General features: G+C 47.0%; 1 protein-coding gene across 4 annotated transcripts in view; it reads right to left on the bottom strand.

Annotated features, from left to right (window-relative positions):
* Positions 1-26158, bottom strand: part of CYRIA (CYFIP related Rac1 interactor A) — a 109897-nt gene that overhangs the window by 63247 nt on the left and 20492 nt on the right. Inside the window, exons 1-2 of one of the 4 annotated variants that reach the window (XM_056123400.1) lie at positions 9592-9697; positions 355-507 (exon numbers count right to left, since the gene is read on the bottom strand). The gene's annotated coding sequence lies outside the window, so the exon portion shown is untranslated. Of the gene's footprint in view, positions 1-354; positions 508-9591; positions 9698-26158 lie in introns of those variants that run through there. The other 3 variants (XM_056123416.1, XM_056123425.1, XM_056123408.1) reach the window with 3 other exon arrangements.

Genomic DNA, 26158 nt, shown 5'->3' with positions numbered 1-26158 from the left:
TCTAGTTCATGCCTACGTGCTCAAAAAAAAGTCTCAAGTCGGCAACAGCTCCCACTCAGAGCACTGTTATAGAACCACCCCGGAACCTTGAACCACCTTAAAGCTGCAACCACCTTGAAATGCACACAATTATGATGTCCCTCCCCTCTCCCCTTCCACCCCCATTTCCATCCATGGACTTGGTGTTAGGAAGCCTGGCTGGCTCCAATCAAACATGACAGATAGAGAGTAATAACCATCTTTAATATGCCCAAGGGTTCTGCAAGGCTGCAGATGCTTCGTGCCCTCCACTTAGCACGCTGGTGGGGGAGGACTCTGTGCCATTTGCTCAAACTAAAGTCTACTGTTGCTTACCTGGAGAAATCTCTTGTGACTCAAGTTCACCAATCCAGGCTGATGGGGCTGAACGTCAGCTGAGCAGCTGTGAGGCCAAGGCAGGTCTGTGGCTCTGGCTCAGGACCTTGACCTCGGAGAGTGCTTCTGGGTCCTTAAGTGAGTGATAATCTGCTGAAAGGGAATGCAAACCATGTCACTAGGGAGAGGCCCATTTCCTGCCCTGCCCCCAACAGCACTGCATTCTGAAAAGGAGAGCAGAGCCAGCCAGCAGGATCCAGAATCACGCAGGAGCAGTGAAGCTGGAAAAAGTCGTCAGTGAGAGCTCCTTCTCGAAGGCCTTTGGGCAGTGGCCACTGTGGAAACTGAGGCTGGGACGGTAGAGAAGCATGTCCCAGTGCAACCAGTTGGGAAGGAATCCAGAAGAGAACGGGTTTCTTTTGCTCTGGCCTGCTGGAATTTTTTAAAAGCATCCACATGGTCAGGTCACTCAGACAGTGGTCACTGACCTTGAATTCAAATGGAAAGTCTTTTTGGCTTTTTTACTAGATTTTTTTTAAAGGGAGGTGACACTCTTCTCTTCCCTGGGGTTGTTGGATTTGTACTTTTTGTAGTTTGACTCTGGGGAGCAAGATCAGTAAAACATTCCACCTTAAATATGAATCCCACAGTTCCCACAAGAAAACTACATAACGGGTCAGCTCTGAGGAGCTGTGCCAGCCCTCCTGTGATGTGGGGCGCTGCCCTTCCAGTGACGTTGGTACATACACTCTATCCTCAGGCTGCTCCCTCAGCCCCTCTCTGCCTCTCTGACTCTGGTCCCTTTTTGTCTCTCTGCCTGTCTTACCTCGCTAAGGTTTCCGGAGAAACCAGTAATAACAGCCTTGGGCCCTCCCCGGGATGTTACTGGCATCACTCTGGCTCCTGTGCAGTGACCACTCACCGCTCTGTGCAGAAGACAAAACCCATGAAGGGAGTTGACATGTACCACGCAAAGCACAGCTCTAAGAGGTTAATCATATCAAAGTGATGTCGAGGGACCCCTCGGGTGGCTCATGTGAGTGGGGAGGAGAAAGACAGTCACTTTCTCCCAACATCAAAAGTATCTCCCTAACATCCTCAAAAATTCTCCAGGGGGTACCAATAACTCCATGTTTCCCGAGGGGCAGAATGCTGTATAGTGCCACAGATTCCCAAGCCCAGATTTATGTCTTTGTCCATTAAAGCTGGACTGTGGCGATGCGACTGAGGCGTTTGCAGTTCTTTTCCCAGTGTTTCCGCTGCATGCAGGAGAGCGCTTTTTGGAAGTAGTCAATTGCTGTCAGTCCGGGAAGGAGGATTCTTACTAGATTCCCTTTCCGACAGAAGACTCTAAAGGCCCCAGTTTCCTGTCGTGCTCTCAGCCCGGGCTCACGTGCCCCAGAGAAGCCAGGCCGGCCCCTGGCTCTGAGAGCCATCAGGAAATCATGATTATCAATGCTGGGCGCTTTGTTCCTGTTCTCAGACAACCAGGGTCAGGGCAGGAGAGATGGGGTGGGGGTGGAGAAAGAGGAAGAAAAAACAGGAAGTGAGGGGGAGGCGGTTGAGGAGGGAAGGAAATGAGAGCGAAAACACAGCAACGTTGCAAAGTCCTTGTCCTGATGAGAAAGTGATTTCTGAGCTGACACGTGTGGGACTGGCGCTGCCTACCGGGAAGACCCAGGTCAGTGTGGGAACCACGAGGTTGGTTTCTTCCAGCCTGGGGTCACCGCCTATGAAGTCCCACCAAGAAGAGCACAGCCCGAGGAAAAGGGACTTCCGGCTGTCTGCCAGGACCCGAAGGAGGCAGATTTCCAAGGAAGGATCCCTGGGGAATACCAGTCTCAAGCCTCTTGGTCATGGCTGAGAGACCAGGCGTGCCACAGAAAAAAATTCTGGAAAGGAGGGAGAGGCTGCTAAATGGATGGGACGCCAGGGGCTCCCAACGTTTCCTTCTCAAATGTTCTCAATATTATACTCATGTTTAGGGTATGCGATTGGAGTTTGATTCACCCAACCAGGAACAGCAAGGACCTCCTTCTGTTGCCTCTAAAACAAACCCAGAAGATCAGAATGGGAGGACTGCTAGACTCCTATACACCATGAATTCTAAGGTCCTTCCAGAATCTTCCCCAGTCTTTGTATGCATTTATGTGGAGGGATCCTTGGGTGAGTTCCCCAGCTTCCAATGTGTGTCTGGAAATATGATCGCCCCCTGCCTACTGAACAATCACACACATCGATGACTATGTCAATCACCTCATCTCTCTCGGTCCAAGAAATTCTACTGCTTCCTGGTGAGCACTGGGAAGGGAGTGGAGGAAGGACTGAAGCAGCTCTGCAAGGAAAAGTCCTCAGATAACCATCTCTGATACGTCTCTCCTATTTAGCAGTTTCCCCAATTGGCAAGGCATTGGGGGAAACCACCACCAAAAAACCAAACCAAACCAAACCAAGCTTCTGAGAGAGTTTCCATGTCACCACCCTGGCTCTAGACCAGCACTTGGATGGAGAACTTGGACCTGGATCCAGCCCTCCCTGTATGCCCGCCGTCCCCCGCCCACACACGCACCTTCTAGATAATATCACAGAGGCTCTGTCCGGGAGGGGCTTGCGCTAAGGATCTGCCCTGGCTTCTGTAAATTATCCCTCTACCATCCAAACAAACTCCAACAACAAAAAAGCAAGCAGATCTTTGAGAAGCGTCCAAGCCTTTGGAAGTAACGGCTGGGGGGTTTCCTGTTTGAGTCGCCCCCCAAGGCCAGATGTCCATCAGAGAGGACAGAGATGAAGCCAGGAAAGACACTTAAAACTCCCACGCTGCATCCCCACAACCAGCATGACCTCACACAACACAGTGAGAATTTGCTGCCAAGCTGAGGGAGTGAGCAGCTGCCACAGACCCACCCCCCCACAGCAATGCCCACACCCGCCTCCTGGCCCAACGTCACACAGACCTTCCACCCCATTTTTGTAGCACCTCTCAGCCAGTGAGATGCCTTTCTATATCTTCCTGTGATCCTCGCAAGAGAGGGGCAAAGCAGAGGGGGATCATGAGCCCATTTTAAAGAGGGCACTAAAGTCCACAAACAAAAAATCATATAGCTCAGGTCACAGAATAGAATCAGGACTAGACCAAGTATCCCCTACCTTCAAAATGATGACCTGAGACTTTTTTTTTGGCTTTTTGGGTCACACCTGGTGATGCACAGGGGTTACTCCTGGCTCTGCACTCTCAAATTACCCTTGGAAGTGCTCAGGGGACCATATGGGATGCTGGGAATCGAACCTAGGTCGGCCACGTGCAAGGCAAAGCCCTACCTGCTTGCTACTGCTCCAGCTCCAATGATCTGCGACTTTATCATGACACCATGTGGTCCCCATACCCCATTCAGTAAGGACAGGGGCTGGGGGACAACTCTGACCCACAGCATGTCTTTCACTTGGGAATGTTCCTGGACTCAGGCGGCAGGGCCAGGGTAGTGAGTGGGTCGGACAGGGGTCTCTGCTGATGACAGGGACTGAAGGTTACAAGACCATCTGCTGGCCTCCAGGCTGGGATGATAAGAAGACTCTATCCCAGTGGGGGAGTGGGTTGTGCTAAGTCCCAGATAAGCAGTAGTCAGGGCTGGACTCTGAAGGCAGTTAGACCCCAGAGGGCCACCTTTCACAGCCCCAAGTTTCCTGGGCAACATGAGGACACACCAAGCAGGCCTTTTTGTAACTAGACAGTCCCCCCATCCATGGTGGAACCCTCTATGTACCTGGAGTTTTTAGCATGGCATCATCCATCTGTCCAATGCCTTGAAATCTCATAGCCACAGTATCAGTTCACATTCCTCTGATTGCCTTTACCCATGGAGAAACTGAGGTCCTTGTCCAGGGACTCAACTTGGGTCAATCGCATGCAAGGCAAATGCCCTACAAGATTTGAATTCAGGCCATCAGGTGCGAATTATAGTTTGTTGGCCCTCTTAAGGTAGTTAGAGAGAGAGAAGAGTCAGAGAGAAAAAAGAAAGAAAGAAAGAAAGAAAGAAAGAAAGAAAGAAAGAAAGAAAGAGAAAGAGAGAGAAAGAAAGAAAGAAAGAAAGAAAGAAAGAAAGAAAGAGAGAGAAAGAAAGAGAGAGAGAGAGAGAAAGAAAGGAAGGAAGGAAGGAAGGAAGGAAGGAAGGAAGGAAGGAAGGAAGGAGGGAAGGAATGAGGGAAGGAAGGAGGGAAGGAAGAAGAAAAAAAAGTAAGCACACTAAGAATGAATGACCTTTCATTCAAAGGTTAGAGGAAGGGAGAGAGCTCTCCAAGACAGAAGACTGAGACACTGCAGAGGCAGCCCCAGGAATGTGGTTCCCACAGGGGAAGTTTTCCATGCCAGCCAGCTCCAGCCAGTGACATCCTGGAGCTGGTTTCTAGAGCAGCACTCATCCTGGGAGCAGGAAGCAGGCTGCTCTCTGAGGCCACCGCGGGAGGGACTGAGATGGGAGAGCAAGCAGAGTGGGTGGAGGGGGGAAATGCCATGGGAATGCAGTTCCCAAGTCTCAGGGATGGATCGGCAGGGCACAGGGCAGGCAAGTGCTGCCTCAAACAGTACAGTGTCCTCCTGGGACACTGGCTCTGGAGATGCTGCCTGCTTCCAGCCACCAAAAGATCTGGGGAGTTGGACAGGGCAGGGCTCATCATTCCACAGACAAAAATGAATAGAAACGAATAATAATAGTCATAGAGTAATAACCAAACCGATAACAACAAAAATAACGGGAACAATTGCTTGTTGCCAGCCAGTCTATTAGCTGAGAGCTTATTTCTGACTGAGCTCAGGAATCACTGCTGGCGGTGGTTGGTGCTGGGGGGTTGGGGGAAAGAGTTGGGGATTGAATCTGAGTCAGAAAGTTGCAAGGCAAAGCTCCATACCTACTGTACGATCTGATTCCTACAGCAATACTTCTTTTTTTCTTGCTTTTCGGGTCACACCTGGCAATGCACAGGGGCTATTCCTGGCTCATGCACTGAAGAATTACTCCTGGCAGTGCTCAGGGGACCATGTGGGATTCTGAGAATCGAATCCGGGTCAATCGCATGCAAGGCAAATGCCCTACCCTCTGTGCTATTGCTCCAGTCCCTGGACAGTGATTTTTCTGAACATTGTACAAGTTCACAGGCTGGAAGCCCAGAAATATCTGAAGTGGCTCTGGGCGGGGCTCTGGGTTGCATCTTGTGGAACAAAAGTGACAAGCCTTTGGGTCTGTTTGGCATCAGGGATGCAGCAAGTGAAGAGTTTGGTAAATGAGACTCCCCATCTACTAGGTGCCATTCACAGACTCTTGGGAACTCAGCATGAACACATGCTCTGGGCGCCACAATTCACGCCTCTGTGATATTATTACTATTATTCCTATGAGTCATCATGAGATTAATAGTAATGCTATTCTGGGGAGACCTCAGACCTCTCAGCTAGTGGGTGAAAATGCAAGAAAGAGAATACCGTGGTCCTCTTTTGGTCTCCCAAATGACAGTAGGGTCTTCTTGGTCCTAATGAGTGTACCCTCAGACTGAAATTTTCAGGGGGACTCACATTGGGGACAAAATTCATGCCAATCATGTGGCTGACCCCAGAAGACCGAGGTAGGACAGGCTGCCTCAGATGATCAGAGGGCACCAAGTGGACTAAGGCCATGGCACGGGAGAATGTCAGCTCTTCTCTCTGCAGGCTGACCATATGCAAGCTCCGAGGACGACACCCCCACCTGGTGCCCGCAGTTCTCCTTCCCGCCATCCACCAAATGCTGCCACACTCCCGCTAGCCACATCTTACCCATAAGAAAATGGTGGGCTACTCGAGATAAGTACCAGGAGGTTTACTCCATGGCTTGGAGGCCAGCCACACATGCTAGGGGAAAAGGCAGCTCAGACAGAAGAGAAGGGAGCACCAAAGAAAGGGTGTTGGGAGGATCCTCCCAGGATGGGAGATGCATGCTGAAAGTAGACCATAGACCGAACATGATTGCCATCAATGCCTCTTTTGCAAACCACAGCACCCAAAAAGAGAGAGAGAACAAAAGGGAATGCCCTGACACAGAGGCAGGATAGGATGGGGGGATGTGGGGTGGGAGGGATACTGGGATCCGTGATGAAGGAAAATGGGCACTGGTGGAGGGATGGGTACTTGATCATTGTATAATTGAAACCCAAGCACAAAAATTTGTAAGTCTACAACTGTACCTCACAGTGTTTCACTATTAAAAAAAAATGGCGGCCTACTCAAGAAGAGCCAAGATGGAGCTGACCCAAGGACTGAAACTCACGCCAGATATAATTCTACTACAGATTTAGCTGGAGCCTTGGGCTATAGAAATGTTCAGCCAGTTAACAAGTCCCAGGTGTTGAAGCTGCTTCAGAATATCAAGGACTAGACACAGTCATCAGAAAGTGATGTCTTCACCCTTCATTTACTTTCTGGCCCTTAAAAAAATAGTTCTTTTGTTTACTTGCATTTTTTTACCTCAATTGCAATATTTACTGATCTTTAGTAAGCTTTAATATTCCTCTGGGTCAGCAGTCAGTGTCTATTAGAACCCTAGTTCAATCGCAAGGTCTAGCTCTAACCATTGTGCTCTCTGCCCAGCTCACTGTTTACAAATAGGCAAGTTGTATGTGGCCCATGGTCACAGAACCAGGAGGTGAGTCAAGTCCTTATGTCCAGGCTCACTTTTGTTCCATGCCTCAAGGTTGTGGTTTTACCTCTGTCCCTGATCTTGGTCAAACCTGAATAACCACTAGGAAAGTGGTAGGATCCAGTCAAACTGGCAGAGGAGTTCAGAAAACTACCCCCAAGTTTCCTACTACAGCAAACATGCCAGAGTGAAGCCCTTCTTTTAGAGAAATTTCAGTCCTCCCATCCTCCTCTGCACTGAGGAAGTGGGTGACACTTTAGGAATCCAATAAAATCAGTTTCCTCTTTCTGAAATCCCTGAATACCAAATTCCAGAGAAGCAGACTACTTCCAGCTGCCTCTTCCTTTTCCCAGGCTGCAACTTCAGGAGCCTCGCCTTTGAGGAAGAGGAAGGAACGACAGAAACAGACCCAGGACCAACCTTCAGGGGTCACACTTGTTCATCACAGTGACACAGCCAAGAGGACACTTTGATGTAGCATGAAGGCAGGCCAGCAAACCTGGCTCTATCCCCAATGCTGTCCTGGCTGGCTGTGAGACCTTTAGACACTCCCATCTTGTTAGTTTCTGACCTTTAGATGCAAAGTGTGTTAAATGCAGATCTTACAGCGAGACACACTAGCAAGTCTCTCAGGCTACTTTGAAGATCAAGGGATTTTAAGGAACCATAGCTATTTTCGTTCTACTTTCATCTCTGCCATTGGATGGAAAGATCCTTAAGAGGAAGTGGCAGTCTACCATCTCTCTACAGGTTACTCGAACTAGCCCAGAGTCCAGTAAGGATGAGGAATGTGGGTGAGTGAATCTGTCAAACCAGGGCAGTGATAGGATCAGTATAGCTTGGGAGCGAGGAAAGAGGTGATGGGGGTGTGGCAAAAAGGAAGATGGGATACGGCTGGGGTCATAGACCCACACTTATTGTGGAGCTGAACAGTAAGTTGGCAGGTAAAAAAAATAGAGAGAGGAAAAATGTCAAAGTTTTTCAGGGAGAACAGGGTGATATGAAGAGTCTGGGGCCTTGAACTCTCCAGGAGAAGAGTATATAATAAAGATAATAGCACCATTTCAGTCTGTTGAGTGACCCAGTTTCTAAGTGGCCAGCTTGAGCTTCAGCTAATACAATTATTCCAAAATACAAAGGGATACAGGGGCTCAAAGCAGACCTGGACCCTCAAGAGGAAGACGAATTGAGGCCCGAAGTCAGGGCTGTGTGGGAGTAGAAAGCCAAAAGGGTGCTGTGGCTAGACTGTGCTGAGCACCAACTCAGCAGAGTCCAGCTGCCGACCCCATGTGTCAGGCTTCCAAAAACTCAGATGCGTTCTGGTATCTTGTACACCAGTGGACCAAAAAGTGACAAGTGGCCATCCCATCTGAGGGCCATACTCATTCACCTCACCCCCGTGAATTCTCCAGCAGCTCCTGGCCTATAACATCACCATCACAAAACACCTTATGTTCGGTGTTATGGAGAAAGACCCCACTTATGCCTCAATGCTGGGTAGATGGCAGAGCCTGGAGTTTAAAAAGCAAGAGATCTGGCTCCAAGCTCCTTTGATCTCTGGAAGACATTGGGAAAAATCAATGACTGTCAACTGTATAATGATTAGGAATCCTTGGAATTTACAGCTCTCAATTTCCAGATGCTCTTTGGTGGGTGAAGTTCTTCTGAGCCAGTCGAACCTATGATATATACCGACACTTGAGAGTCATTTTATTTTCTTTTGGTCTTGGAGCCATACCTGGCACTGCTCTTATTTCTGACTCTTGGAGGGTCACATTGGACCCTAGGGCACTAACCCAAGTTGGCCAAGTATAAGGCAAGTGCTGTATCTGGTATACTATTGCTTCAGCCCAGGAGTCACTTTCTTTGTGTGTGTATGTGTGTGCATGCGTGTATGTGCATGTGTGCGCACGCGCATATGTGTGTGTGCATGTGTGTGTGTGTGTGTGTGTGTGCCATTTTGTTTTTTTAGTTCACATGCACTGGTGCCCAGCAGTTACTTCTGGCTCGACACTCAAGAGTTACTTAAACTCAGGAGATCATAAGGGATGTCAGGGATCGAACTCAGGTCTGCGGCATGCAAGACAAATGCCCTACCCAGTCTACTATGGCTCCAGTCCCAAGAGAGTCATTTTATTACTAAGAGGGACTTTTTTTCTACTAAAAATTACACCAGCCCTTTCTACAAAATATGGCTATCTGAATCCAACGAGCAGGTGCTTAAGTCCAGTTCGGACATTCAGATTCTAGTCTCTCACTCTTCTAATTCCCGGCTGTGCGACCTTGGCTGAGTCACCCCTATGTCCCCCCCCCAACCCCCAATTTTCTCAGGTGTGTCTCAGAGCTTATTGTATCTCGCTCATATCATTTTGCTGTGAACTCTCTATTCTAACACTTCCCCCAAAGCACAGATCTCATTTCCTCTGGATACTCCAAGGCGAGCCATCCTTCACCTTCATGGGCAGAGCCAGACGCGCTGTCACAAAGCTGGCGTGGGGGGGAGGCGAAATTGCCATTCTTCACAGGGAGGGAGAGAGAGGCAGAGTCAACAGGAGGGGGATGATTGAGGACATACCTGCGACAGCTGGGAGCCGGCTTATCTACAGTGTTGACAACAGTCACCCAGGCCTAAGCAGACAAACACTGGCGATTGGGTGCAGACAATAGCGCAGCTGCTCTACTTCTGGGGCTCCCTGTGGTGAGGCAAATAGGGAATCAGCCAATCAGCATTCAGTGCTTCGTTCAGCCTTTAAAAAGCCTGGGGATTCTGCCTTTCCAAGCAGCAGGGGTCTGCTGAACCCTACATCAGGGGTTCAGCTCCCCTCTAAATGGACAACAAGGTGGAGCAGCTAGTAGAAAATATACTTTTCCCTCTGAGACCACCGTCCTTGAACGAAATCCCTATTCCTGAACTTTGGGTCCATTCTGTCCATTAATGGGTTCATACTTAATGGAGAAACTGAGTCCAAAAGTGATTTTACTGCAGCTTCAAGTTTTCTTGCAGTGTATCATCTTGCATTACTATTCTTTTGACCCTTCCTCAAAGCCAGTAGCTCTGTGAGCAGTTGTCTCTTCCTCCAGGACGTCTTCTTAGATGCCCTTCTGCTGCCCAGTTCACACAAACCTGTCTCTTTTCTGAACTCTCACAGCATTTTCCAGCAGGGCCATACAGTCCTTAGTCCCCACAGGTTGCCTCATCACTTTGTGGCTGGACTGTTGCACTGGTCTTCTAACTGGCTTCATACTGCCTGGACTCTGGCCACAAAAAGAACTTTCGAAAGCATGCGTGTGATGATGTGCCTTCCCTGCTGAAAAAGCCTCCTAGCACTTCCCACCACCTTCAGAAGGAAATCCAAATAACATCATGTTCCCACCCCTTCCCTGAGGCTACCCACATTCCAGACTCACCAAACAACTTCCCAGAGATTATGTAATGAGATGGTTCCAGAGGTAGAACAAGAACACAGGTCTCCTGTGAACCTCACCCATGGCTCCCCCAGGTCTAGTGGTGAACCACAGACAAGATGGTCAGGTGCACACAACCAGGTGATAATGTTAAGACCCACCCACTCAGTCCTCAGGATTGATGAACTTCTAGGAGAGGTATCTAGGTTCAGAAATTTTTTAAAAAAGTGCATTTGTTACTTATTAAAAATGAAGAGGAGATTGTTGTTTGTCCTTTTATAGGTATGGAAACTGAGGCTAATCAAGGTAGAACTCATACCAGCACTAAAACTCCAGCCAAGACCCTTCCCTTAAGCTCCAAAATGCCAACAGCCCATTGGATCAATATCTCCTACCACCAGGTAACTCCTACCTGACAAATCTGATGTGAATAATAGCAGTTAGTTCCTACCTAGGAGATTATCATTTTGCCAAGGAGATCCCAGTGATGAGTGTTCCAAGATTTCTGCTCTAAGACCAGAGCTGCTCTATTACTCATCCAACTCCTTATATGGAAAGATACCAAAAATAAAATGTCCTTTTAATAGGAGAGGGAGAAAACTCCATGTAAACTGTGTTGTATCGATCCAAAGAAGTGATCAACACCCTTTTTCCAGGCTGCTTCCTCCACTGTATTTCACAGTAATTAGTTTATGTGTTTTTGCAGCACAGGAAGCGGGGTAGAAGAGAAAGTCAAGGCTAATATGTGACAGAAGCACATCTGGATCCAGGGCTATCCCAGGGCCAGATGGCATAATTCTCCTGAGCCAATTATACCTATCTCTTCCCAATTTCATGTTTATAAGTAGAAAACAGTTGTAGTAGGAGTTTTACACCAGGGAAACTGGCAACCATTACTAATCACAATTGTTTTATTTTTGTTTTTCCCAGATCAATAATGAGTAAATATTTACACAGCACCAAATGTATCTATGAGACAGCTAGCACACTGGAGAGACAAAAGATTTAACCAGTAACTAGAACTGCCCCAACTCACAGTTGGAATTGGAGATCAGGTGTTTCCAGACCTGATTCTCAATTGCCTTAACAAAAGGGGGAGACCAATCTTGCTTTTCTCTATACAAGTATATAAAGAAAGAGAATGGGTGTAAAGACATTTGGATGAATACGAAACTAAGAGGATTTATCTGTTACACTTTTCAAAATGACAACTCGCACGTGTCGGGTGTGACTGGCATCGAGTGTGTTGAGAGATCAGGGATGCTGCTAAACATCTTACTATGAGCTCAGGAGAAACAACCCCCTACTACACACACACACACACACACACACACACACACATACACACACATATACATGCACACACCACAAAGACTTGTTATGTTCAAGAAGTCATTAGTGCAAAGGATGGGAAAGCCTGATGTAAAGAGTGAAGGACAGTGCCCCATTCAAGTGCCTGGAACACGTCAGTCTCCAGGAGGAAAAGAAAAGGAGCTTGGTCAGCTGGCAGGAAGCCCACAGAACACTGAAGTATGCCACAGGGCAGCCATGCAAGCATCCCACAGAGTTCTTACCCTGACGCTGTTTCAGCACACAGTAGACGCTCAGTAACCCTTAGCAGGGAGCCTAAAGACTGTCACCGAAACGTGCTCTCACGCAGAAGCCGGGCACAGGCAGAGGAAGTTAACGAGCACCCATGGGACTTCACCTCCTCTGGCAGGAAAAGGTGTCACTTTCCAACTCTGGACACTCAGCTTAGACCAATAGACCCTGGCTCACAGTCACAGCCGCAGTAGTTAGAAGATGGATGTGATTCAATTCCTCTCTAACAGGAATGGAAAGATCTGGAAAGGTGAGGTGTTCCAGCCTCCTCCGGGGAGGCAGTTGTTCCAACCACATAGCAGGCAGCCTTGCTTCCCACACATTCCAAAACCAGCTTTTTTAAGCTATCCTTTTCTAAAACCCTTGAGCTGCTCAGGACTGAAAAATGCATTGAGGGGCTGGAGCGATACCACAATGGATAGGGCATTTGCCTTGCATGTGGCCGACCCAGGTTCAATTCCCAGCATCCCATTAGGTCCCTTGAAAAATGCATTGAGCACAAAACACCCCAAAAGGAAAGTATGCTGGAGGAGACACCTACCAGGTGGTGATGGTGGAAGCCAGGACTGAGGGAACCGGAAGAGGCAAAGCTCACGCGCTCACAAGCAAAGAGGCTCTGCCACGCATCGCACACAGGCTGTCCTGAGTCTCTGTGCCCGGGGTCAGTGAGGGGCTGCGAGCCAGCTTCACCGCTGCTTTTTCTGCAAGCGCGCCTGCAGACTCCCACTTCCCCTCCTTGCACTGGGAGAGGCAGCTGATTCTTCCAGGGGTGGATGACAAAGTAGAGAGGACCTCCCTCCGTGTCTCCCCAAAGAGCTGATCTGACCATAAGCCATCTGACTCACAAAGCCCTTTAATTAAAAGCCCAAGGGTTCAGAGCTAATTCTAGATGTGGCAGGACCCAGTGGCTTCTCAGGCACCAGCACCGTGAGGAGAATAATGAAGATAATTTTGCCCTTCCTGGTGTATGAATGACAACTCATTCAGCTACAAATTAGACTCACAGAATGCCAGGGCTGGAAGCCACCTGAGCAGCTGTCTACCACCCCCCTCACTTTATGGATGAGCAGCCGGAGACCCCAGGGAGAAGGCAGGCTGTCCCAGGCTCGCAAGCCGGTTTCCAATCGACTCTCAGTGGAACAGACTTCTTCAACGTCAGGGCATGTTTTGATTCCGAGCTCTAAATTTCTAACTCTCCAGGTATTCCTGGAGCTTGGGGGGAAAGTTAGTTCCAATCCAAGTAGAACCTGGAACACTGTTGGAAGTAGGGCAGTTTCTGGAAAAAAAATTAAAAAATAAAAACAAGGGGCCGGAACAAAGTACAGTGCGTAGGGCGTTTGCCATGCAAGTGGCCAACATGGGTTCAATGCCCAGCAACTCGTATGTTGCCCAGGCAACCAGGAGATGCCACCAGGAGTAATTCCTGAGTACAGAGCCAGGAGTAAGAATTGCCGGGGGTGACCCAAAAACAACAACAAAAATTAAATTTTTAATATAAACACCATCATTTCCAGAAAAACAGCTCAACCCTGTCTGAACTGGGACACCTCATAGCCCCACAGTTCTCATCCATTCCTCAGATCCTTATTATGCCCATAACAAAGAAGAGAAAATCAAACCAAAGTAAAGACATTTCCTGGTATCCAGATGGGTTATGGCTTCTTAAACATTTTTTTCCCATTTAAAGGTGCAATGTCATAAAAATTTTTAAAAAATAAAAAAAATAAAGGTGCAATGTCTAAAGCAACGATGTGATAACTTCTTGAGTTCCAGAAAAACCATAAACAATCTCCTAATTTATGGGATTGCAAGCTTGACCTTTCTCCATACTAATAACACAGGGCGATACTTCTAAATACCCCTTATGGACCACATTCTTTATAACATAATCACTTATTATTAAACAGATTCATAGTGCACCCTCAGCTTATTCAGGTAGACACAAAAACTCCAAGTTTTCCCAGTGAGTTTTCCAAGATCACACAGTCCCCTGATGGCAGGAGTATCTTCCACCAGCAGATCAGTCTGAGTCTAATTCTGTTTCTTCTACCCTAACAACTTAGTAAGTATTAACTCAGGGCTGCAACAGCCACCAGACTCTGGAAACCAACCTCCCTTCTTGTTTCACCCAGGTGTGGTATATTGGACCAGGGCTATAAATTAATAGGGGGAAAGGGGGTTGATGTGGCCTCATCTGGGAGTCTGGATACAACCATATAACTCGGTGGCACCTAGGAGGGCCACCAAACTCCCTGGTGGATGTGATCCCTCCTTTGGGTGCATCCAAACAGAAGGGTAACATAAGGAGGCCAGTCTTGCTGGCTGTCCCTAGCTTCCCTGGGAAAACATCTGAAGATTCTGAGAACAATGAGCAGCCCCACAGCTACCAGAAAAGAGAAGAACATGAAGACACAACTGGGATATTAAGGTGGTATCTACTGCCGTGGGAAGCAGAGGTCAATGTGGAGCATTTAGCCCAGGGACTTCCTGCATGTGGTGGGGACTGGGGCAGTGAAGGCTTTGTGGACAGGTCAATGCATGACTCAATCTGGAGTCCATGCAGGGCTTAGCTAGGTCAAAGGGGGAGAGGGAGCTGGAGAAGGAAGGTGCAGAGCAAAGGTCACACGGTAATCCAAAGGGGCAGGGGTGCACCAAGTTCCTGGTCTAAGGAACCACAAACCACAGGGTCCGGCGGGAAAGTGAGAAAATCGAGAATCAGAAAGGACTGTGGGGTAAATGGGGTTAGCTCTGTACAGCTGTCTCGTAGAACAGCAAGTCAGCCTTGAACATAGGCACCTGTGCTCCTGGTACTCCCTCTTTTGCTAGTGCTCCCTCTGCTCAGTGCTCTCTAGGCTCCCAGTGCTCCCTATGCTTAGGACTGGGCAGGAGAGACGTCTGGAAGGCAAGTGGGGCCAGAGGCGAGTCAGACCACAGAGGGCCTGGCACAGCCTCGGAAAGGAATCGAGGTTCCAAATGGAGGCTCGGTTGTAGACATTTTACTCTTTGGCTCGGGCGGGTGTCTCTGGTCAGGATTGCATTTCGTGTCACGTGCAACATACGCAGACAAGCGACTCACTACCCTAGTGGCAGTGACTGGGGAGTTAGTTCTCCACTTAGGCTTTCAACGATTTCATCTCAAAAATGGGAGAGATACATACGGCCCATTTTCCCAAAGTGTAGCACTGTAGCACTGTCCTCCCTTTGTTCATCGATTTGCTGTGAGCGGTCACCAGTAACGTCTCCATTGTGAGACCTGTTGTTACTGTTTTTGGCATTTCAAATATGCCAAAATGGGGAGTTTGCCAGGCTCTGCCGTGCAGGTGGGATACTCTAGATAGTTTGCCAGGCTCTCCCAGAGGGACGGAGGAATAGAACTCGGGTCGGCCACGTGCAAGACAAACACCCTCCCCACTATGCTATCACTCCGGCCCCAAAGTGTAATACAAGAATAAAGGGAGAGTCAATGAGAGGGTGGATTATTTAAAATAAAAAGAAGCTGAGAGGCCTACAGAAAGGCTAGCTGCCTTTGCTCAAGGCTATGTGGAAGAGAGCTTGGAACTCTCAGAAGCAACCACTGGGGGAAGGTACAGAGAGAGAGTAGGGAGTTAAGGCACTTTCCTTGCCTGTGATAGACTTAGGTTCCACCCCAACGATGTTTATGACCATCCAAGCAGCGCCAGAATCACTTTTTTTTTCAACTTTTTTATTAAATCACTGTGAGAGAGACCCTTACAAAGCTGTTCATGGTTGGGCTTCAGATATACAGTGTTCCAACACCCATCCCTCCACCACTGTACATTTTCACTTTTGAGCACAGAGCCAGGAGTAGCCGCTAAGCACTGATGGGTATTGACTACCCCCCACCCCCTCCAGTTAAAGCAGGGCATTGGGAGGGAGATTACGAACATGAGCAAGACCCTGAGACCACAGGTGCTCTTCCTAGCAGACCCTGCCCAGTCCTAAGCATAGGGAGCACTGGGAGCCTAGAGAGCACTGAGAGCAGAGGGAGCACTAGCAAAAGAGGGAGTACCAGGAGCACAGGTGCTTATGTTCAAGGCTGACTTGCTGTTCTACGAGACAGCTGTACAGAGCTAACCCCATTTACCCCACAGTCCTTTCTGATTCTCGATTGGAGAGTTATTTTCAACAAATCCTGGCTGAATCTTTGGAGAATGAGTACGTGGCCTGAGCAAAGCATAGTCAAACGCCATGGTAAGATCTGGGCCGTGAAGGGGCGGGGGCAGAGCTTTGCCCCACTCATCTGCTTCCTCTCAGCCAGCCCCAGCTCTCTCACGGGAGGCCTTTGACTTCTGCTGAAACCAGGCAAGACAAAGGAGTTTCTGGAGTCCGGGAGCATCGCTTGGGGATGAAGGCTCCTTCTGGAGGGGAGACTCCTTTCGGCCCTTCACAGCCTCCTTTATGAACATCGGGTCTCCTCACATCTTTTTGTCCAACACTCTCTTTTTCCATGTTAGGAAGAATGCAGTCACAGAAATGATTGCTATTGGGTGGGGCATGGGCATGCAGGGCATGGAGAGGGAATGTCTGCACAATTTAAACCAGGGGGCATTTGTTCAAGACTCCTGGATAAAGATGTCTATGATGTATAATTCATGACCGCCTTCAAGCGTGGCCTACTTCTGACAAGAGATCATATATTTAGAAGTCAGGGAGGGGGAGGAGAAAAAATCTCTATTAAATGGTTCGACTATACTTCGCCTTCTGAGGAAAGCCAGACAATATTTTGGCCCATTCTTCCCTACCAGAAGGGCTTCCCTTAAAGAGTTCTTTTATTTATTTTTTCTTCTGTCTCTTAAATTGGAGAGGCATCATGTCATCCAATTTCAGTTTTATCTTCTCTAACACTAGATAAAAGATGAGGCTGCGTCCATCTGTTAGCACACAGGCTGCAAACTGTGTGAAAGCATACACACACATGCGCACGCACACAGACACACACAGACACATGCACACTGCTGGCAAAAAAAAAAAAGGGTGGGGGGGGGCGAATCCACACTTTTTAAAAATGTATCATTAGCAATCCTCCCCAATGCCGACCAGATAGCAGCGTTTTTATCCTTTTATGGGCAGATTCGGGAGGAAGCCAGCCTCGCAGCGAAGGCTGTTCCCCGATGCTGCCACACGGATGGGGATGCTGGGGCTGGCGGCAGGCCAGGCCCTTCCCCCACAGCCGGGGCTTCCAACCTCCCCGAAATCAGGGCTGATCCCCTTGGGTGTCATTACCTGCCATGTCTCAGCCCACCCGAGCTGATGCTGTGAGAATCACAGAGCAGCAAGAGTGTCCTCATCTTCTGCTACAAAGACCCAGCGCACGTGTGTGTGTGTGTGTGTGTGTGTGTGTGTGTGTGTGTGTGTGTGTGTGTGTGTTAGAGAAACTAAGCAGCCAGGCAGCCTGGGCCCCATCTGGGTCATTTGCCATTTCCTAGGGCCCTGCTGGTTGGGGTGATGCCATGGAGGACCCTCTCTGGGCTTTGAGCATTCCAGTTTAGAATATTCTATGCAATTGATCTGATCAGATTGTGTGCAAATGACAAATCAGAAAGGGGAGGGAGGGATCGACCTGCGTGAGCCTCCCCAGAGCTTGCATTTCTCCCTTGCCCACAATGAGCTCTTTAAAGCTCATCTGATGCAGAGTCCTGAAACGCACAGAGCTTCTTTGTTATGGAAGGCAAAAGATGCCCCTCACAGAAAATCCCAAATAAGAGGGGGACTTTGCAGAAGGAATGAATCTTGAGAGTGGGAAGAAGAGGTGGGGGGTGGAGATAATGAGCAAGAAGGTCCCACTTAGAGCACTGCATTTCCAAAGGCATACCTTGATTTTGGATTTTCAGGAGAGCCCAGAGCCTCACCCCCAGCCCCATGCGCTGAACCTTAGTGCTGTCCTGAGTCTGTTTCCACAGCGGGTCACGTCACCCCATCCTGGTCCTCCCACTGCTGCTGCCCTAATTCAGGGCCTTATTATCTTTCTCCTGGATGGGTTTACATGCAGTCAGATGACTCTTCCTGAAGCAGCAAGGCTAGTGTTGCATCACTCATGGCTCAAAGCCTTTAACGAGTTCCCCACTGCCTAAGAATGAGAGCTCCGCTTCTAATTCCTAAGGCATCTCTATCAGGTCCTGGCCTGAATTCTGCCTCATGCTCCATTTCTCTTTCTCCTGCCCACACCCGCCCACCCCCATCCAACTTAGGTCTATTTCCCTTTAGTTAAAACGGTGTGTCCCTGTTCCTTCAATATCTCTCTCTCTTTCTCTCTCTCTCTGTCTCTCTCTCTCTCAGCTTTTTATTTGTTTGTTTATTTGGGGGTGAGGGTTCCACCAGCAGTGTTCAGAACTTACTCCTGACTTTGTGCTCACGAATCACTCCTGGCAGTGCTTGGGAGACCATTTGGGGTAGCAGGGATCAAATCTGGGCAGACCAAATGCAAGGAAATGCAAAGCAAGCCTCAACCTGCTATACTGTTTCCAGCTCCCATATTTCACCTTTTTAATTACAAATTCTACTCCTCCTTCTTGATCAAGTTCAAAGGTCACTCAGCCAAGGACTTCACGTAAGGAAAATTTCTCTATTTTCTAAGTCCCCATCATTTTAATTTTTGAATCTCTTTCTTTTGGTATAACAAATTCTATAAATCTTGGTTTTCTTTCCTTCAACCAAATATATCTGAGCAGAGAGGAATGCCTGACTTATTTCTGCTTATTCATCTAGGTAGGTGCTGATAAAGTCCAGGAGACCATTCATAAATTGACGAGGATGACTCCAAAATTGTAGATGTAAAGCTATTTTGTGTAACCCAGCTTCCTAAAGTGAGAGTCACTCAATGTACCGAGGAAGCAAGTTGGGCCGACTAGGATAAGTCGGTAACATTAATGATCTCCATGATGTAAGTCGAATAGTCAATTCTCAATCTTCATCTTGACTCGACTGATAGCAATTCTGACACAACGGAGACATGACTCCTAGAAAGACTTATTTACTTGACCTCAAGAAATTAACGAGTGTCTTAATTTTCCTCCGAGTTATGTCTGCTGCTTCTCAGTTTCCATAGCTGGTTCTTTCTGTTTCCCAAAACTTAAAACAGTGGCCTTCCCTGGGCCTTCGCCTTTTGCTCTTTCTCGTCTATAAGGTCTCACTCCTTTGGTGACTGTACCCAGTTCCGTGGCTTTAAGTATCATCTATATTTTTACACATCGCCATTTCTATTTTCAGTTCTGGCCCTTCCCTTGCTTGCAATAACAAACAGTCTACTCCAGATTTACATTTGGAAGGCTAACTCAAATTTAATGTGACCCCAGACTGAACTCCTCGTCTCCCCTCCTGATCCTGCTTTAGCCGCAGTCTTTTTCATCTGGGATAATGACAATTCCATCCTTCCAATTTTGTAGGAAAAAAAATACTAAGTCATTTTTTCTCCTTTCTTTTTTTTTTTTTTTTTGTATTTTCTCCAAAGCGGTGCTCAGGGGGCCCATGGTGTCCTCCTGGCAATACTATGCCTAGTAGTATGAACCAGACAATTCAGTTCTAGGAATAAGTGGTGCTGCTCTACTCAGCAGTGCTTAGGGGCAGGTCAACTTTAGAGGCTCCTGCATACCAAGAATGCTTTTCCTACTTTTGAGGCATCTCTCTGGTCCAATACTGAATCACCTTAGCCTCCAATTTAATCACACTCTGCATCTAACTCTTCAGGAACTTCTTCAGCTTTACTTTTAAAATATATTCACCTCGGATTAGGAAATATAATATTTTTCCTGTTTCATTCTTTTCCATTGCTCTTTTGACATTCTAAGAAATATAACTGCCCTTACCTGATTCACTTCCATCATTACTTTATTATATACTTTTATCACTAATATATCTTCCTATCACCACGAGCAAGAACTACACATAGCACAAAGTAGGCATTCGATACACATTTGCTTATGAATGACTTTAACCAACAAACCCTGAATTGCCGCTTGAACAATAAATAACATTTAGAAAGGACCGAAAAAGCAGCTATAAATAGCAGCAACAAGAGGAGCAAGAACCCACAGATACCACCTTCGCCAACGTCTTAAGATGCGACGGCATTGCAAAAGAATGCCTGTGTTATACAAAACCACGAAAGAAGTGAAGTTGAGCAATTTCCAACTTGTCTAGACAAGCCAAGGGAAGTTTCAAAGGAATTCAATAAATAGTTATTTTATTTTTTAAAATTTATTTGGCACAAAACACACACTGGACTAGGGAGATAGTGCAAAGAGCTATAGTAGATCCCTTACATACATAAGGCTACAAGTTCATCCCTCAGCGCCACTTACCCAGCCCCCGTACCACTGGGTGTAACCTGGTGACCCACGGCCCTGCTGAACCTGCACCGTACTGCGTCACCAGCGCCCCAGGGCAATCCCCATCTCACCCAGAAAAGACACAGTCCAAATGGAACTGAAACACAGCAATGTTTGTAAATAATGGCCTAGAAACATTCCCTCGACAATTTTATTTACATTACACATTTCTTCACACCTTTTCTCCTTTTTTTTTTTTAACCAACAAGAATGTCCCTAGTTTTATCTATATTCATCCACAATTAGAGTCGTTCAGCATGTTTTCAGAGCTGGCTCCTGAGCAGTCTTACTTCCTATCTTTCCCTCTGTGATACCCACACGGAGTAGGTGACTTAAAACGATCTGTCTGATCAATGAAGATCAGAAGAAATACTTTCCTCATGTGTCCCAGTGTTTCTAATGATCCACGGCATAAGATTATAGTCTATGAAATAGTTCTCAGCTAGACAGACTCCAAACTGAAAACGCCTGAGCCGTCACTTTCCTTGCAGTGCACGACATAGAACCCAACTTCCAGCAGATATTTGATAAAGGTGTATTATTTATTTTCTCAAGTTAAAGCCCCAGTACGTGTCCCAGTATGAAAGTACACATTTCAAGAAAGGAGATGTGGTTGACAGAACTCCTCAGGTACCACATACACTCAACAGTAATTCATGGGCACAAGCAGCACATGAGTCGGGCAGCACATGTACAAGATCTAATATTTAAAGTCAAGTTCATCTACCTATCTATCTGCACATCTGATGTGCATACATCTTCTTGGCTCTGTAACAGCAGCTCAGCATAGTCTACTCTGTTGGATGTGAAGTACAGAACTAGCTTGAAGCATCTTGTCCTGCAACATCCTCTGAGCCTCCCTGTCTCACTGGCAGATGGTCATTCCTGAGTAGAATGAGAGAGGTTCTACTCCAACACTACAAGCTTCAGTGAATAAGCCTCAGCATCAGCTTTCATCAAAGGTCTCATGGTACCAATGTGCCACCCTGTAGGGAAGATTCAGAGCCTCTTCGGAAGACTGGCTCCAGATGACCGTTTCTTCTATGGGCACTTCCTGCCAAGTTCTCCCAAGAGCTGGAGCAGATCATGCTATTTAAGCTGCATCTATCAAGCGGGTGCTGGGGGTTTAACTACTGTTGTCAATCACAAGCTTCCTCTGAGCTTGTTTTCTTTGCAGATGTTTGTGAAAAGACTTGCCATTACCCAACTCTGAAGCATGATTGGGGGCTTTGGGGCTCTGATTAGAATTGGGAATTAACTGCTCTCAAGAAGCAACTTCCTTGAAGGCCTCACTTAGATAATCACATGGAAGATGAATCCAGGATCTCTGTGTATGCTTCCTCCTACCTTTGGGGGGTCTTTAACATGAAAGGGGGACAATTATTGCTATGGGAAATAAGAAGAAAGTAGAGCAGAAAAATTAAGTACGATGTTTGGAGTCCTGCTGCTTACACATGCACACACACACACACACACACACACACACACACACACGTCACAATTCTGGCTGCTTAGGGGTCAGCAGCTGATTAAGTTTATAGCCTATGTTCAAGACTTATCAAGGAATCTAATTAATATCAAAATGAACATCACCACATTCCTGGTTTTCCCTGTGGCTGTAATCAGGGAAGAAAGATGTGGGACAGTGAGAACATTCTTTCACCTGAAAGTCATACTTCAAGTGGAGTTCCAGACATCCCTGGGATCCACATCAGGCCTGAAGGACACATCATGAGAACCAATATCCTTTTCATTATATCCAGTGCAAGGTTACTTTTATGACCTATACTAAAAATACCCAGAGCCTCTAAATGAATGAAGTTCGTGAGCCTCTAAATGAAAGAAGTCACTTCTTCTGGCTGACATATTTATTCAACAAACGTGCACTAAGGTAAGTATGCAATCTCCCTGGTCTGGAGCAAAAGAGCTGGGATTTAGAGTCATAAGGTTTTGGTCTCAACTAAAACTATGCTATCTTGTTCAGGTCCCCCTATTTCTGCTTCAATTTCTTCAAATCATAAAGTGAAGCTAATATACCATCCTACCCCATCCAACCTACCATGGCTACCAAAGTTTAAAGGTACTCCTGTATTAGCAAACCAAAGGAGTACTTTACAGGTAATCATGCTGTAATAATGGATGGGGATGTGGCTGAGAGAGAGAGAGAGAGAGAGAGAGAGAGACAGAGAGAGAGAGACAGAGAGAGAGACAGACAGAGAGAAAGAGAGAAACAGAGAGACAGAGAGACAGAGAGAGAAAGAGAGAGAGAGAGAACTTGCTTTGTACACGTGAAGCCTCAGATGCAATTCCTGGCACTGCCCCCACCCCAGAAAAATGCTTAATTGCAGTTGAATGCCTGAGGATTAGTGCCATTCTGCTAAATGAACTCCATGAGCAATTCTGTTCTGGTGGTGATTTTATTGGAATGGGAGATGGACTATGTTCCTTTATGACTCTAATATTAAGTAGAAAATAATCAAAAACATAGAATGTTATCAGTAAAAAATGTCTTGAAGGTCAGACAAAGTTTCTGTTATTAACAATCACAGACATCAGAGAACAGTTTCTAGAAGGAAGATATTTGATGGAGGAAGCCGCCATAGCTAACTTTAAAGGGTGCCATGAAAAGTTACGCATTTATACTTTAATACATAGAAAATTCCAAGCCATTGTGCCTGGTAAAATGGAGGGTAAAAGAAAATAATGGGACTATGGCATAAATCCTGTCCCCAGATAATGTATAACCCAGTGAGGGAGATATCACGTATGTATGTACCTGTATTCACACATACACAAGGGAGATGTCTCTGACAATTTGTAACAAATAAGGGGCAAATAATTCAATCATTCTGAATTCAGAATAAGGAAGCTGTGCAGCTGACCACAGGTGTGATCATCAGTAGCTCTGGTTTATCTCTGGGCCTTAATATTCCCATCTATAAAATGGATGGCTTGGTATGAGTCAGATTGCTTGGTCATGTGGCAAAGATAGGCCAATTTATGCCCTTAATGTAGAGGGATAGCTAGTTGTAAGGGGACTCCCGGAGCCCTCAGATCACTCCCCTGGGGTCATAAGCACTTCCGTTTCCTCTGTGTACTACTGTGTTCCATGTGGCTATGACAGAGAACTTGATGAAAAATGCTAATTGAGATCGTCTCAAAGAAACTGACTCTTTAGTCAATGATCAAGAAAAGCTTAAGACTTGCCCAGAAAGCAGAGAGGGCTTGACTTGCCTAAAAGCAAAATTTTAGGAATCTTTGGTGCAAACAAGGAGAGATGGGGCTCTGGGTCATTGGGACACAAGAATTCAGGTCTCCCTGCATGGCTAAAGAGGGTAAATCTATAGTCAGTCACTGCTTGGTAACTCTCTGATGTCTGCCACTATTTATTTTAATGTCTGCCAGTAATTTATTTCACCATTTAGAAAGATGGCCTCCCTCATGGTTATTTTTGTGTGTCAACTCGCTGGGCCATGGTACGGTAAAGGTAAAGGCCCTCCCGTTGATCGTCGATTTGCTCGAGCGGGCCCAGTAACGTCTCCATTGGAGACTTTGTTGTTACTGTGTCTGGCATATCGAATACTCTCGGTAGCTTGCCGGGCTCTCCGAGAGGGGCGGAGGAATCGAACTCGGGTCGGCCATGTTGGCCGCTTGTAAGGCGAACGCCCTACCGCTGTGCTATCGCTCCAGCCCTAATGTGATGTGAGGGCGATCTGGCTGCGACATCTGTCACCCCATTGATCGCCAGGGTTGATTCGGCTGATCTGGCTGGCTAGGCGGGTGTCCCCTTCCTCCCTCACCGCTCCATGTGCGTCCCTCCCGAAGCTGTGCGCTCGGTCGAAGAGGACGGCCTTCCCAGATAGAGACGGACCGGTCTTCGGTCGAGGGTATACGAGTAGCTGCGCTCCCCTGCTAGAACCTCCAAACAAGCTGGGCCATGGACTGCCCACATATTTGGTCAGACATTACTCTGGGAATATCTGTGGGGAGAGAATGTTCCTGGAGGAACTTAACATTCAAATCTTTAGACTGAGTAAAGTAGATCACCCTCTCTGATGGGTGGGCCTCAAACAGTCAGTTGATGGCTGAACAGGAAAACAGGTTGAAGAAGAGAGAATTCATTCTCTTTGTATACTGATATCTCCTCTTGTCTCATGCAAACCAGAATGTTGGCTCCTAATTGTGAGGCTTCTCTCTCTTCTCCCATTCTATCTCTATCTCTGTTTTTCTCTCTCCTACCCTCTGTTCTTTCTCTCCTACCCTCACCCCCACCCCCATCTCAAGGAATCAAACCTAGGACTTCACACGTGCAATGCAAATGTTCTACCACTGGAACATATGTGCAGTTGGATTTTGCAGCTTTGGACTCAATCTAAAACTACAGTCTCCATCCTTCTGGCTTCCCCTCCCCCGACCACTCTGCAGATTCCTGGGATATGTATCCAGACTAATTCACATAAGCAAGCAGGGGATGCGTTAATTTGCTCAAGCAATGCGACCACATCTGGTACAACCTCCCTTCCAAAAAAGATGTTTTATAACCATCAACTGTGCTCATGTAAATCAATGAAGGGAAATTAAGCTTTCCATGTTATCACAGTTGATATGAAGCAGAGAGACGAACAAGTATATTCGTATACTAATGAACAAATGTCTAATCTTAAAGCAGGTCTGGGATATGCTCTGTAATCAAAACACCGTGTCTAAATTCTGCCTTTGCTATCCTTGAGCTACCCAGCGGCAGACCAGCACCCAGACTGTCTCAGCTGTATCAGCTACTCTTGCAACAGATCCAAGATTGAGACCCAGTCCCAAGCTTTGTGTACAGTGGGTGTTTGGCAGACGTTTCTTCCCTTCCTTCCTGTTAGAAACCCAATCACCAAACCCCAGAGAATATGTCCAACATCTACCACACCCCTTACCTTTCTGGCTTCACTAAGTTCCCCTGGTTTTTTCAAATGCCAATGCAGAGGATTAACATGCTTTGATCTACTACCAGTCCTATTTTTTTTTTCATTTACTTTGATAAAGCCTAGTCCTTACCAACTTACTTCTCTCTGCTGGGTACAACCCCAGATCCCCCCGCACATTAACATGACTTTCTTCTTGTCTCAAGTGTTTACCTCTCCATCTGTCTTCTCTGAACCATGCATATTAAAGTGAAACTCCTTCACTCTCTACCTTCATCACCTGGACCATGTTACTCCACAGTGTCCAGCAATGCGTATATGTGCATGTATGCATATGTCAAACAAAAGCCACAAAACCTGTGGCTTTGTTTTGCTCAGCCCCAGAAACATAGAAAGGGCTAAACCAATATTTACTGGTCGACTATTTGAATGAATAGGTCAGGCTAAGCTATCATAGTCCACGTAAATAAAATGCACATGCTCAGACGTGTTTAGGGTAAACACTCAGCCTGGGGAAACACTGAAAAGAAGACAAGGATGGGGAGAGTTCTCTACTGGGAAACCTTGTCTGAAAAGCCCTGAATCTTCCCCACATTTGTCACCTTGTCACCACTGTGTGATTAAGGAAAAAGAACTCATAGACATTTTAGTCACACCATCAAGCTCTTCATAATCACATATTTTCCCTCATTTTGACCCAAACAGTGAGGGAGCAATGGAGGACCCTTAGAAAGAGGCCAGAGCAAGAGCACAGTTGGTAAGGTGCTTGACTTGCACACTGCAGACCTGGGTTCAATCCTTGGTACCTCATACAGTACCACCAACCCACCAGGAATGATCCCTGAGTGCAGGGTCAGGAGCAAACTCTAAATACAGTTCA

The sequence above is a fragment of the Sorex fumeus genome, unplaced genomic scaffold (genome assembly GCF_029834395.1).
Source record: "Sorex fumeus unplaced genomic scaffold, SorFum_2.1 ptg000006l, whole genome shotgun sequence".
In the NCBI taxonomy this organism is placed as follows: Eukaryota; Metazoa; Chordata; class Mammalia; order Eulipotyphla; family Soricidae; genus Sorex; species Sorex fumeus.
This window is presented reverse-complemented; position numbering and strand designations above follow the sequence as displayed.